This window comes from Bufo bufo, chromosome 2, assembly GCF_905171765.1.
Source record: "Bufo bufo chromosome 2, aBufBuf1.1, whole genome shotgun sequence".
NCBI lineage: Eukaryota > Metazoa > Chordata > Amphibia > Anura > Bufonidae > Bufo > Bufo bufo.
Window position 1 is genome coordinate 835,865,839 of NC_053390.1, and position 14,703 is coordinate 835,880,541.

The window sequence follows — 14,703 nt, forward strand, 5'->3', positions numbered from 1 at the left end:
CTCTACACTAATCACTACACTAGCTGCATGCGCCTTACTAACTCACTACCGCTAACAAGTACACGCTACACAAAGGGTACAAATATTACGGTATTTATTATCGCCTGACGCACACGATATACAGTAAATACACAGCACTACACATATACAATCCTAAACTACACTACACGTTCCCAAATTCCACCCATAAACTATCTATACAATTCACACATACAAGTATATTCACAGCCCACCCACCTGGTTCTATTTACTATCCCTATGGGGTACGACGAGGGTTAACTATGAAATATTACAAGGTAACTAAGGTATCAGGGCAGGGACTAGGGTCAATAGGGTTACAAGGGGCAGTATGGGGTCAGGGATTTAAAGGGTAAAACGTTGGTGGGATAGTGTCACAGCCAGACAGCTGAGAAGCGCTCATAGGAGCTTTTCAGATCCTCCTCCTTGAATTTCTTTGTTTTGGTTTAGTTTCTCATCTCGTTAGTCTATCTCAGCTGTCACGCAGTCGGACTGATTGCTGCCCTTTAAATTCCTCCCCATAATGCAGTAGTGTGCGGCTGATACAACTTCCTGGAGTGTGTGTGCATGCTGTTCCCAGTTCTCAGTTGTCTGCAAGTTAAGTGCTGTTTATGTATTTATGATTTTCTCTTTTCTGGATCCAGGTGACCCTGACTCCCTCCGTGTCAGTGTAGGGAGCCGGTGGTCGTGTCCCCTCACTATTGTAGGGTCTTCAGGTAATAGATAGCCGAGGAACGTGGATATGCGGCCATCCACCTTTGGGGTGTTCGCATAGGCTGAGCAGTGAGGGAGAGCGGCAGGTCTATTGCAGGGGTCTCCCTTTGTTCCTTAGTTGTGGATCCAGAGAGACATTGTTATATGGTATTGTCTTGTTTCCTGTACACCATCCGTGACATTATCAGCCGCCATAACCGTCTCAAGCATGGATCCGTTTTCACTTTTGGCTGAACGCTTTCAGGGTCTTGCTTTGGAGGTAGCTGATCTCCGTAAGACTTTTTCTCAGTTTCAAGTGACCGGTTCAGCTTGCGTTCATGGAGTTTGTGCTGAGCCTAAGATCTCGCTCCCGGATACGTTCTCCGGGGGTAGTGAGAATTTTGTGCATTTTAGAGAGGCTTGCAAACTCCATTTTCGCCTTCTTCCCCATTCTTCTGGTGATAAAGAACGGAGGGTGGGGATCATTATATCGCTGCTCAGGGGTAACGCTCAGTCCTGGGCCTTTTCGCTGCCGGAGGGGGCATGGCCCCTCCGTTCAGTGGATGAATTCTTTTTAGCCCTGGGTCAGATATATGATGATCCGGATCGTATTGCTCTGGCTGAGTCTAGACTACGTCTGTTATGCCAGGGTAAACAATCCGCAGAGATATACTGCTCAGAATTTCGGAGATGGGCAGCAGATACGGGTTGGAATGATGCTGCACTCCGAAGTCAATTTTGCTATGGTCTTTCAGAGGGATTGAGAGATGCATTTGCCTTTCATGAAAGACCTACCTCCTTGGATTCTGCTATGTCTCAGGCTGTTCGTATTGACAGGCGTCTTAGAGAGAGAGGAGAGATCTCTCCTTCCTGTCATACTCAGTCCCGGGACAGTGCAGCGGTCTCTTTCTGTGCGCAGGGGTCTCAGTCGTTGTCAGCCCCTTCTGAGCAGGAGCCCATGCAGCTGGGGTTGATTGCCTCTGACAATAGAAGATTCAGCCCGCAGGGGAGGGTTTGTTTTTGTTGTGGAGGTATAAATCATCTGGCAAATGTTTGTCCCTCTAGGAGATTCAGGCAGTTTTCTGGGAGTAATAAAGAGACAAAAAGGAAAAAATCTTTTAAAAATGTTCCGTCTGTTACTATTGGCAGGGTTGAGACGGAAATTGAAGGTTTCCCTTTTGCTTGTAGTTCCCGTTTTGTCCTGCCTGCTAGGGTGGCGCTAGAGAGCAAGAGCATTTTTTGTGAGATTTTTGTGGATAGTGGAGCAGCTGTCAACCTCATTGATAATCAATTTGCAATAACTCATGGTTTCCAGGTATGCACTTTGGGAAAAGATATTCCTGTTTTTGCTATTGATTCAGCTCCACTTTCTCAGAAATCATTAAAAGGCATAGTTCACAATATCCGTTTAATTGTGAGTGATGCTCATGTTGAGGATGTGTCATGTTTCGTCCTTAGCGGTTTGCCTACTCCTCTAGTGTTGGGGCTACCCTGGCTCACTAAACATAACCCCACCATTGATTGGCAAGCGAGGCAAATAAATGGTTGGAGTAACTTTTGCAGAGAGAATTGCCTCATAACATCTGTTTCTGAGGTTTCTACTAAAACTGTACCACCTTTCCTCTCTGAATTTTTGGATGTCTTCTCTGAGAGTGGAGTTCAGGGTTTACCTCCGCACAGGGAGTATGATTGCCCTATTAATCTCATCCCAGGCGCCAAGCTGCCTAAATCTCGTTTATACAATCTCTCCCAACCTGAGAGGGTCGCTATGCGTGCTTATATCTCTGAGAGTCTGAGAAAAGGACACATACGACCCTCGAAGTCACCTGTTGCCGCTGGTTTTTTCTTTGTTAAGAAAAAAGATGGTTCTTTAAGACCTTGTCTGGATTTCAGGGAGCTGAACAGTATCACTATTCGTGATCCTTATCCGCTTCCTCTGATCCCGGACCTGTTTAACCAGGTTGTTGGGGCTAAAGTCTTTTCCAAATTAGACCTAAGAGGGGCATACAACCTGGTTAGGGTCAGAGAAGGAGACGAATGGAAGACGGCTTTCAATACCCCTGAGGGCCATTTTGAGAATTTGGTTATGCCTTTTGGTTTGATGAATGCCCCAGCCGTTTTTCAGCATTTCGTCAACAGCATTTTTTATCATTCAATGGGAAAATTTGTATTAGTGTATTTGGATGACATTTAGATTTTTCCTCCTGATTTCAAGACTTATGAGGAACACTTACGTCAGGTCTTGCTCATCCTGCGGGAGAATAAATTATACGCGAAACTGGAAAAATGTGTGTTTGTGGTTCCAGAGATCCAATTTCTGGGGTTTCTTGTCTCCGCTTCTGGTTTTCGCATGGACCCCGAGAAGGTCCGCGCTGTGCTTGAGTGGGAGCTTCCTGAGAATCAGAAGGCGCTGATGCGTTTTTTGGGCTTTGCTAATTATTACAGGAAATTTATTTTGAATTATTCCTCTGTTGTTAAACCACTCACTGATATGACCAGAAAGGGGGTAGATTTTTCTTCCTGGTCGGTAGAGGCGCGTAAGGCCTTTTCTAATATCAAGGAGAGTTTTGCTTCCGCTCCCATCCTAGTACAACCTGATATTTCGTTACCCTTCATAGTTGAGGTTGATGCTTCTGAGGTAGGGGTGGGTGCGGTCTTGTCTCAGGGTTCCTCTCCTGCCAAATGGCAACCGTGTGCCTTTTTCTCAAAGAAACTCTCCTCCGCAGAGAGAAATTATGATGTGGGAGATAGGGAATTGTTGGCCATCAAGTTGGCTTTTGAGGAATGGCGCCATTGGCTAGAGGGAGCCAGACACCCTATTACCGTGTTTACTGACCATAAAAATCTGGCCTACTTGGAGTCAGCCAAGCGTCTGAACCCGAGACAGGCCAGATGGTCTTTGTTCTTTTCAAGGTTTAATTTTGTTGTTACGTTCCGCCCTGGGGTTAAGAATGTGAAGGCAGATGCCCTGTCACGTTGTTTTCCGGGAGGTGGGAATTTTGAAGACCCGGGTCCCATTTTGGCTGAAGGTGTGGTGGTCTCTGCTCTTTTTCGTGAATTGGAGGCAGAGGTGCAGGCAGCCCAGTCAGAAGCTACTGATCTTTGTCCTCCTGGGAGGTTGTTTGTGCCTCTCGCTTTGAGACACAAGATTTTTAAAGAACACCACGATACGGTCCTTGCTGGGCACCCGGGGGCAAGAGCCACACTGGATCTCATTGCTCGGAGATTCTGGTGGCCTGCGCTTCGTAAGTCGGTTGAGGGTTTTGTGGCAGCTTGCGAGACTTGCGCTCGTGCCAAGGTCCCTCATTCACGGCCATCAGGTCCTCTCCTTCCTTTGCCCATTCCTTCCCGTCCTTGGACACATCTGTCCATGGACTTCATAACGGACTTGCCTCGTTCCTCAGGGAAGTCTGTGATTCTGGTGGTGGTGGACCGTTTTAGCAAAATGGTGCATTTTATCCCTTTTCCTGGTTTGCCCAATGCTAAGACGCTGGCGCAGGCATTTATTGACCACATTGTCAAATTGCATGGTATTCCTTCAGACATAGTCTCTGATAGGGGCACGCAGTTTGTTTCCAGATTCTGGAAGGCTTTCTGTTCTCGCTTGGGGGTTCGGTTGTCATTCTCTTCTGCTTTCCATCCGGAGTCGAATGGCCAGACAGAGCGCGTCAATCAGAATCTGGAGACATATCTGCGCTGTTTTGTGGCGGAGAATCAGGAGGATTGGTGTTCTTTTTTGTCCCTTGCTGAGTTTGCTTTAAATAACCGTCGTCAGGAGTCCTCTGATAAGTCACCATTTTTTGGTGCATATGGGTTTCATCCGCAGTTTGGGACTTTCTCGGGAGAGGGCTCTTCTGGTTTGCCTGATGAGGACAGATTCTCCTCGTCTTTGTCATCTATTTGGCAAAAGATTCAGGATAATCTAAAGAGCATGAGTGAGAGATATAAGCGTGTGGCCGATAAGAGACGTGTGCCTGGTCCGGACCTGAATGTTGGTGATCTGGTGTGGTTGTCTACCAAGAATATCAAATTGAAGGTTCCCTCCTGGAAGTTGGGTCCTAGGTTTATTGGTTCTTTTGCAGTTCGCAGTTTTGCGGGCGGCTTGTCCAGGATTTGCGTCAGACTACGGATGGACAACATTTCCGCAGTTCGGTATGTCAATGCCATGGGAGGCACACATTCTGCGATTCTGTCCAGATTGGCTCGGGATTTCTGGACATTCTGCCTGGCCAGAGAAATCACAGTTACGGCTGAGTATTTGCCGGGACTCCACAATACTCACGCAGACTGGAGCTCACGTTTCCTGTCGGACTCGGGAGATTGGAAGTTAGATTGCACAGTGTTTTCATCCATATCTTCCCGTTGGGGTCCATTCTCTTTAGACCTCTTTGCGTCCCGTTTGAACGCCCAACTTCCACGCTTTTACAGCTGGCGTCCGGATCCGGACACGGAAGCAGTCGATGCGTTCCTCCAGGATTGGACCGGCCACCTCGCATACGCTTTTCCCCCGTTTGCGATGGTGTCTCGAGTATTATCTCAGATCCGCCATCAGGGAGCGGATCTTGTACTCATAGTTCCGTTCTGGCCCACGCAATCGTGGTTCCCTCAGCTTATGGAATGCCTGATCCAATGCCCTCTACTTCTTCCGGTCTTGCCGGACCTCTTGTTTGATCCAGCAGGTCTAGGACACCCTCTCGTCCTCAACGGCTCCCTTCAGCTCCTGGCATGCAGAATTTCCTGGGACATCGCTGGAATTTCGGAAGCAGCTAGACGTCTATTGGACGAAGCTTGGGCGCCGGGAACCAGACGAGCTTATCGATCAGCCTGGAGGTCTTGGGCTGATTGGTGCCTGGCTAGGCACCTGGATCCCATTTCAAGTCCTGTAACGGAAGTTCTTCAGTTTCTTGCTTCACTTTTTGAAGAAGGTAAGGCTTACCGTACCATCAATTTGTACCGTTCTGCCATTTCCGCGTTTCACCAAGGGTTTGGCGGGTGTCCCGCTGGTCAGCACCCTCTTGTTTGCAGACTTCTCAAGGGTTCCTGCCTCTCTCGCCCTCCCAGGCCTCGTTTCGCTTCCACTTGGGACGTCTCTTTGGTGCTTTCCTTGTTCTCCTCGTGGCCTTCTAATGCGGACCTTTCTCTACGTCAACTTGCAGCCAAACTGGTTTCTTTATTCTGTTTAATATCTTGCAAGAGAGTGTCAGACGTCCGCGCTTTGGATCACGATTCTCGTTCATTTACTCCTGATGGGGTCGTGTTCAACATCACACGTCGCACCAAAACCAGTATTCGGTCGGTCTCGTACCCCAGTTTCCTGGATTCTCCTGCTCTTTGTCCAGTGTCATGTCTTCGGGAATATGAGGCTCGTATGGCTTCTCATCGTTCCATTTCTTCTCCTGAGCTTTTTCTGTCCTATCGGCGTCCTTTCCGTCCGGTCTCCACGATCACCTTAGCCCGTTGGGTGAAATGGGTTATGGCTTTGGCAGGAGTAGATACTGCGATTTTCACTGCTCATTCCACTAGAGGAGCCTCTGCGACATCTATGGCAGCAGCTGGAACGCGTTTGGAAGATATTATGAAGATGGCGGATTGGTCTCGTGTATCTACATTTCGTGAGTTTTATTTCAGGCCTACAGTTCATGTTTTTTCTTCTGTTGTAGGTCAGCTTTAAACTCGCAATAGGAGCCTCCGTGTCGTGTAATAAAATTACATGATTTTCCTATTTTATGACGTAAAGTCATGATTTTATTAAAGACACGGAGGCGAGTATTGCCCCTCCCATTTTGTTTGCCCTCCCTGGGGTTTTCTGTTTATGCATTGTTTACTTGTCTTTGTACTTTGATTTTCATCATCTGATTATGCTGTATGTTCATTACTGTGCACTGCTGACGATATTTTGTGCAATATTGGGATGTTTTTCTACCTTTGTCTTGTTTCTTTTCATAGGTTGAATATACTGTCTTCTGGGTACGGTTGGTGTTTGATTTTCCAGCTTCATTCTTCCGTTGAAGAGTCGTGTTGCTTACCGTTGGATTACAGTTTCCGTGGTTGGAGAGTTTGGTTCTAGCCTTCAAAGTTCTGGACATCGGTCATCACCAAAGAAAGAGGAGGAGTTAACAGAGTCAGAGACTATTATACCGGCACAGTGGGGAGGAGTTGGTTGCCATGGTTATCAGTTTGATTGATGCTTTTTTCTTTGCTGCTGTAAGTTTTAGTAAAGAAAGAGAAAGCAATACTCGCCTCCGTGTCTTTAATAAAATCATGACTTTACGTCATAAAATAGGAAAATCATGTAATTCTCAACCAAATTTAGTAACACACAAGTCTAATTTTTGGATTTAACAATTAGAATAGAAACCAATAAAATAATTTGCAGTACTGTTATCAAAAGCCAATATCCAGAAACAGCCATATCCTCTTCTCAAGCTGTCACTTACCACAATGGCTTCTTAATGTACCAGCTGGACAGTTCAGACATCTGAAAAGGAATTGTACAGATGTAGATGATTTTGAAAAAGAAGCTTTAAGTATGAAAAATGATACTGCTAGCAGGTTAATTGTTTGGGATACAGCCAAGGCATATCTGAGAGGATTGCTCTTCAAAAAGGTGAATTACTGGAAAAAGAGCACTAGAGAAATAGGTAACGCACTAGAAAAAAAAGTAGAAGAAGCAAGAATAACTTGTATAACACACCCTACGGATTATAATAGGAAAACATGGGAGGAACAACAAGAAAAGTTAAAGGCACATCAAATGGACAGAAGTAGGAAAGAATTACTTTTTCAAGGGATTCGTTTAGCTTCAGAGGGAGAAAAGGTTGGTAAAATTCTGGCTAGTATAGTAAGAAATCAAAGAGGGAAATCCTGGATAGGGGCGATCGAAGATAAAACGGGTGAATTAATTAGTACACCGGAAGGAATTAAAGAAGTGTTTCTGGAATATTTCCAGGAACTTTATAAGTCCAGGGTACAATACTCAAAACAAGATCTGGACCTATACCTAGACCGGATATCTCTCAGAGAGCTATCTCAGTCCCAAAAAGAATATTTAGAAAAAGAAATATCGATGGCGGAAATAAATGATGTTTTGAGTAAGGTAAAATCTGATAAAGCACCAGGATGTGATGGGCTCCCTTTTGAAATATATAAAACGTTCTCCCAGGTATTAATACCAGAATTAAAAACAACACTGAACGAGGCCAAAAAAATCGGCGATCTACCAAAATCCATGAAAGAGGCAATTATTACCCTAATCCCAAAAAAAGGTAAAGAACAACTAGACCCTGGATCATATAGGCCAATATCTCTTCTAAATACGGACGTTAAAATCTTGACAAAGGTTCTGGCCGATAGGTTGTTGAAGGTGATTAGGGGTATTATAAATGAAGATCAGACAGGCGTCATACCTGGGAGAACGATATATTCAAACATAAATGGAGAAAGGTAGACCAGGCACTCTATATATATTGTCAAAGATGAGATTTTTATTTGATACACATAAAATCAGTTATTAAAATCAGCATAAACTATTGAACATCAGTATAAAAATGAGAAATCATATATCATAATATGTAGCAGCAATTGTATAAGGGACTAGCAACAATGGTGCAGGATAATCGCAACAATAAAAGTTCAAACAATAATCCAGCGGTAACGCTATTATAGTCCAACAGAAAACCGCAAGCTGGTTATGCGTTTATGCATCCATTTGAATCGTGATATCAACTAGTAGTAGCAGCACAAAGTCACAAGTGATTTTACAGGTGATTCCAACTCCAAAGAATATTAGATGTGCGTGATTCCGCTTCTGGCTTTCTATGCCAGTATAGACAAATGAATTACCAATCTTTTCAATATGACTGGAGGACCAGCAGGTTAATGCAGTAAGCATTCATGGTGGCGTCCCACCCATTTGTAATTGCTATTGCACTATTACCTTAGTCTGGTCGTTCCGCTCCTCTGGACGCCGGTTTAGTGGTCTAGTGGATATCAGCTGACTGTACCTTGTATCATCAGCGAGTTGTGCGCTCCGTGGGACCATGCGTCATCAGAGTTGTTTTATGATTCCGAAGTTTAATTCAAGTCTAGGATGCCGGTGCAAAGAGTCTCCCCTGTTCCACTATGGATCTGGTTACGGTTTTGGCGAAACAATTACAGGGGTTATCCCTTAAAGTGGCAGGATTAAATGCAACAGTGCTGCAGCAGCAGCAGCAATCCTTGGGTTCCACCGTTGCTACGGGAAACCAAGGTACTCCTGAGCCAAAAGTGGCTTTACCTGATAGGTTCTCAGGAGGGAGAGAATTAAAAATTAAAAGACGCTCTGATCCCCAGATTGTGCGGAGGAGAACAGTCTGGGCGTATTCGTTTCCTCCATACGCATGTCTCAGTTTTTGTTGTCCGCTACCGTTGAGGCGGGCAATAAGACTGAGATCTGTTCCGTCTTTTTGGACAGTGGGGCGGGAGTCAACTTGGTGGATTCACGGTTTGCTCAGGCTCTGGGTTTTACTCCGGAACCGGTACGCAGAACTATTCCTGTGTTTGCCATCGACTCCTCCCCTCTTACTCAGAAAGAGTTAACTCAGATCATCCATAATATCCATCTGCAGGTAGGGGACCTCCATAAAGAGCATATCTCTTGTTATGTCCTGGACGGTCTTCCGGCTCCTATAGTATTGGGGCTTCCCTGGCTGGTGACTCACAATCCAGTGGTGGATTGGCAGGCCGGGGAGATTGTGGAGTGGAGTGAACATTGTAAGGACAACTGCTTGAGTAGTAGGTGCTCTACACTCTCTGTAACATCTTTACCTGCCTTTCTGTCAGATTTTATGGATGTGTTCTCTGAGAAGGGTTGTCAGGGGTTACCACCTCATCGTCCATATGATTGCCCGATTAATCTATTACCTGGGGCAAAACTACCTAAAACCCGGTTATACAATCTTTCCGGCCCGGAGAGGAAGGCTATGAAAGATTATATTTCGGAGAGTTTGGCTAAGGGACACATCAGACCCTCTTCTTCACCCGTGGCTGCAGGGTTCTTTTTCGTTAAAAAGAAAGATGGGGGCCTGCGTCCTTGCCTGGATTTCCGGGAATTAAACCGGATAACTATCCGAGATCCCTATCCTCTTCCTCTCATTCCCGACCTCTTTAATCAGGTTGCTGATGCTAAATGGTTCTCCAAAATGGATCTCAGAGGAGCCTATAACCTGGTTCGCATCAAAGAGGGGGATGAGTGGAAAACGGCTTTTAATACTCCGGAAGGGCATTATGAAAATCTGGTCATGCCATTTGGTCTTACTAATGCGCCTGCGGTGTTCCAACATTTCGTCAACGATATTTTTAGTCACCTTATCGGGAGATTTGTTGTGGTATATCTTGATGACATCCTGGTCTATTCCCCGGATCTGGATACACATAAGATCCATGTGAGACAAGTGCTGCAGATATTAAGGGCCAACAAATTGTTTGCTTAGTTAGAAAAATGTGTGTTCGCCGTAAAAGAACTGCCATTTCTGGGGTATGTGTTGTCAGATTCAGGTTTCCGCATGGATCCAGAGAAAGTCCGGGCGATTATAGACTGGGATCTGCCTGAGAACCTGAAGGCATTGCAACGCTTCCTGGGGTTTGCCAATTTTTATAGAAAGTTTATAAAGAACTATTCCTTGGTGGTCAAACCACTGATGGACATGACCCGAAAGGAATCTGATTTTTCCAAATGGTCACATGCAGCCAAAACTGCCTTTACATCTTTGAAGGAGAGATTCATCTCAGCCCCTATTCTCGTACAGCCAGATGTCTTGCTTCCTTTTATTGTAGAGGTTGACGCATCAGAGGTGGGGGTGGGAGCGGTACTATCTCAGGGCCCGTCCCCTGGTGAATGGCGTCCGTGTGCTTTCTTTTCGAAGAAATTGTCTACTGCAGAAAGGAACTATGATATTGGCAACAGGGAACTTTTGGCTATTAAGTTGGCCTTTGAAGAGTGGTGTCATTTTTTGGAGGGGGCGGTTCATCCCGTCACGGTGATTACTGATCACAAAAACTTATTATATCTGGAGTCTGCTAAACGTCTCACCCCTAGACAGGCTCGGTGGTCGTTATTTTTTACTAGGTTTAATTTTGTAATAACCTATCGCCCGGGAGCAAAAAATACTAAGGCGGATGCATTGTCCCGAAGTTTTCCTGGAGGGGGTGATGTTGATGTACCAGAGCCCATTTTGCAAAAGGGGGTGGTGGTCTCTGCATTACACTCAGGTTTGGAGGGGAGGGTGTTGGAAGCTCAGGGGGACGCCCCGGCCTCCTGCCCCTCGGGTAAACTGTTTGTGCCAGAAAATTTACGCCTGGAGAAACTAAAAGAACACCATAACTCCACACTGGCAGGACACCCAGGTAGTAGGGCAACCTCTGAATTAGTGTCTCGTCGGTTCTGGTGGCCTAAGTGGCGCCAGGAGGTGTTGAATTTTGTGTCTGCATGTGCTACCTGTGCTCGTTCTAAGGTAGATCATACTCGTCCGGCAGGGCGTCTTTTACCTCTGGCAATCCCCAACAGGCCTTGGACGCACCTGTCAATGGATTTCATTACGGATCTACCAGTATCAGCGGGGAAGACTGTTATTCTTGTAGTTGTTGACCGATTCAGTAAAATGGTGCACTTTATTGCTCTTGCCGCATTGCCTAATGCTAACACACTGGCTCAGGTTTTTATTGACCACATCGTGAAGCTTCACGGAGTCCCTTCAGATATTGTTTCGGATCGTGGTACCCAATTTGTTTCTAACTTTTGGAAAGCTTTTTGTTCTCGTTTAGGGGTTCATCTGTCATTTTCTTCATCTTTCCATCCACAGTCCAACCGTCCGACTGAACGTACCAATCAAAACCTAGAGACATATTTGAGATGCTTTGTTTCCGAAAATCAGGAGGAATGGTCATCTTATTTACCGTTAGCCGAGTTTTCCATTAATAATCGTCGTCAAGAGTCCACCGATAAGTCACCATTTTTTGGTGCGTATGGTTTCCAACCTCAGTTTTGTACGTTTAGTGAGGGGGGGCCGTCTGGGATTCCCGAGGAGGAACGATTTGCGTCTTCACTTTCTTCAGTGTGGCAGAGTGTGCAAGAAAGTTTGAAGAGAATTGGTGGTAGATACAAACGTGCGGCTGATAGGAAGCACTCTGAAGGTCCGGACCTTGGGGTGAATGACTTGGTGTGGATGTCTACCAGAAATATCAAGTTGAAGGTTCCCTCGTGGAAATTAGGTCAGAGATTTATTGGTCCTTATAGGGTAATTAAGATCATTAACCCGGTGGCTTTTCGTCTGGAGCTACCTCAGACTCTAAGGATCCATAATGTCTTCCACAGATCTCTGCTTAAGAGATATGTAGAACCTCCTGAACCATTGCTACTACCGCCTCCACCGGTGGTTGTTGATGGCAGTCTTGAGTTTCAGGTAGAAAAGATTGTTGATTCACGATATGTTCGCCGCTCTCTTCAGTACCTGGTGCACTGGAGAGGTTATGGTTCCGAAGAGAGAATGTGGGTTCCAGCATCAGAGATAAAAGCGGACAGACTCATTCGGGCTTTTCATAGCTCCCATCCGGAGAGGCCTAGTCTTGAGGGTCCAGGGGCCCCTCGTAGAAAGGGGGGTACTGTCACGACTGTGACTGATCCAGACAGGTCTGGGAGGAGAAGGTCGCAGCGACTTGCTACTCGCGATAGCTTGTGAGTTTGCTCCGTGGTTCAGGGTATGTCATCCGGGTTTTGCCTTGTAAACCTTTTTGTCCTGACTGGGAGTTTGTAGGCATCCTTCTCAGGTGAGTCCTGTCTGCCACTCCCAGCTACTATATTAGTTTCAGTTTCACTTGCAGTCATTGCCAGATATAGCCCTTACTTCCAGTGCTAGTCTGACCTTTGAAGGAGATCGTTTGACGGTGTTGCTGTGGAGCTCTTGTCCGGCGTGGACTGTCGTGTTTGGGATCGCCTTCTCTGCTCGTGACTGGATAAGTCTATCTCTGCTATAGATTGTTTGTTTGTTGCTGTCTTCCCCTGTTGTTCTCCTAGACGTGAGTGGTGGTGACTAGTGCTCCCATCTGCCGTTCCCCAGTCTAGTCTTGTTAGGGCGACTGAGGGTTTAGGCATCCTGCTCGCCGCACGGGTTCACACCCCGTCTAGGGTATCAGGGCAGACAGGTGCCAGCTTAGGGTTAGTCAGGGGTGGCCATTCTATTTCCCATCTGTAGATAAGGGTCCCCCTTTCCCTCCGTCTGGTGCGACACGACTGCTACTGGGAGAGCGGTCGTGACAGTTATTGATATAATAGATACGTTTGGTTCCTTTTCGGGACTAAATATTAATTGGGGGAAGTCACATTTGTTGATGTTAGGTGATGTACAACCACAGGGAGATTTAAGGGTGAATGTGCTAGAGAAACACGAGAATTTTAAATACTTAGGTATACAAATCTCTGGAAATATAGCAGAATAGGAAAAATTAAATGTACTCCCCTTACTAAAAGAACTTAGGACCAAAGTACACATTTGGCGGAGATTACCAATGTCAATACAGGGCCGAATAAATCTAATAAAAATTATTTTTCTCCCCAAAATACTCTGTAACGGATCACCTGGCACCCCGACTGGGTACCTCCGTTGACGATGCTCCTAGCGTTTTCCTGAGGTCTCCAAGCACTCTGGCAGACACCACCATCACCGAACCGAAGAAGCAGATAAATCCTCTTCAAGCATATGAATGCTGTAGACAGTTGAATAGGAACCATACGAATAGGTTTACACTCCTAGCAGTCAAACTGGAAAAGCATACCATAAATCCTCCCCCCAAGAATGAGACGACACTTCACCTTGAGGGTTAAAACAGGAACTGACTGTACTTCACGTACAGCCTCTTTTATTCACAAACCAAAAACATAGTACTGCCCACAGGGGTTTGAAATACAACCAATCAGTAATTTACAACACATACAATGTAAGTACAGCAACCAATCGTTCACGCCCCCAGAGGACCAGAAGGGAGACTGCGACACAGGACAGATACAACATATCCCCACAATGCATCATGGTTTCCTCCTCTCTGCCCTGGAGACAACCGAGGAGCAATCCAATTATCTCCCAGGACAAAGGGGAATGGCCAATACACACGTGGGGACAATGGAACAGACATCACTTACTCAAACATACAATGTCCCACCCTTTACAATACACATAGACATTTAACACATTCCCAGACAGCTCAAGTCTGAGTGCATATTATTAGGTGAATGGCACTCAGACAACATGAATACAATAAAATAAGCTAACTGGGTACCCTCACATAACATACAATACAATTACACAGACAGATGGTTCTGTCACACATCTCAAAACCCCACATGTCCCCATATGGCTTGGATCTGAGCGCTCAGATGCCACAAACACAGTCAAATTGCCATGGGGTTTAAGTTTTGCATGGGCTGATGAGAGGGCCCATAATCCTGGGGCAAGAGGCTGGTAGCCAGGCCCCTCCAAAACCCAGTGGCGAGGTTGGTTTCGCCACATATCTCCCCCTCCCAGGGAAGACTAACCAGATACCTGACCTCACGGTCAGTACCTGAGTTAGTCTGGCAGTCCACCCACAACCCAATACTGGACCTGTTGAATTTGGGGGCCCGGCTCTGTTCTGTATGTCCCCAGCTGTTGAGTGGGCATCTGCTACTCCTTGCTTCCTTGTGGTTCTCCAGCTTGGAGCTGTAGGTACTTGGTGGGCAGAGGCCGACTGCGCTCTGCCCAGATGCCAGCTCTTCCGCTGGGGTAGCCTGTGGGAAGTCCGGCTCTGGAGAAGAGGATAGGGGAGGGCAGAGGCCGACTGCGCTCTGCCCAGATGCCAGCGTTTCCACTGGGGTAGCCTGTGGAAAGTCAGCCTCTGGAGAAGAGGATAGAGGAGGGCAGAGGCCGACTGCGCTCTGCCCAGATGCCAGCTCTTCCGCTGGGATGTGGTCAGGGAATCCTATCT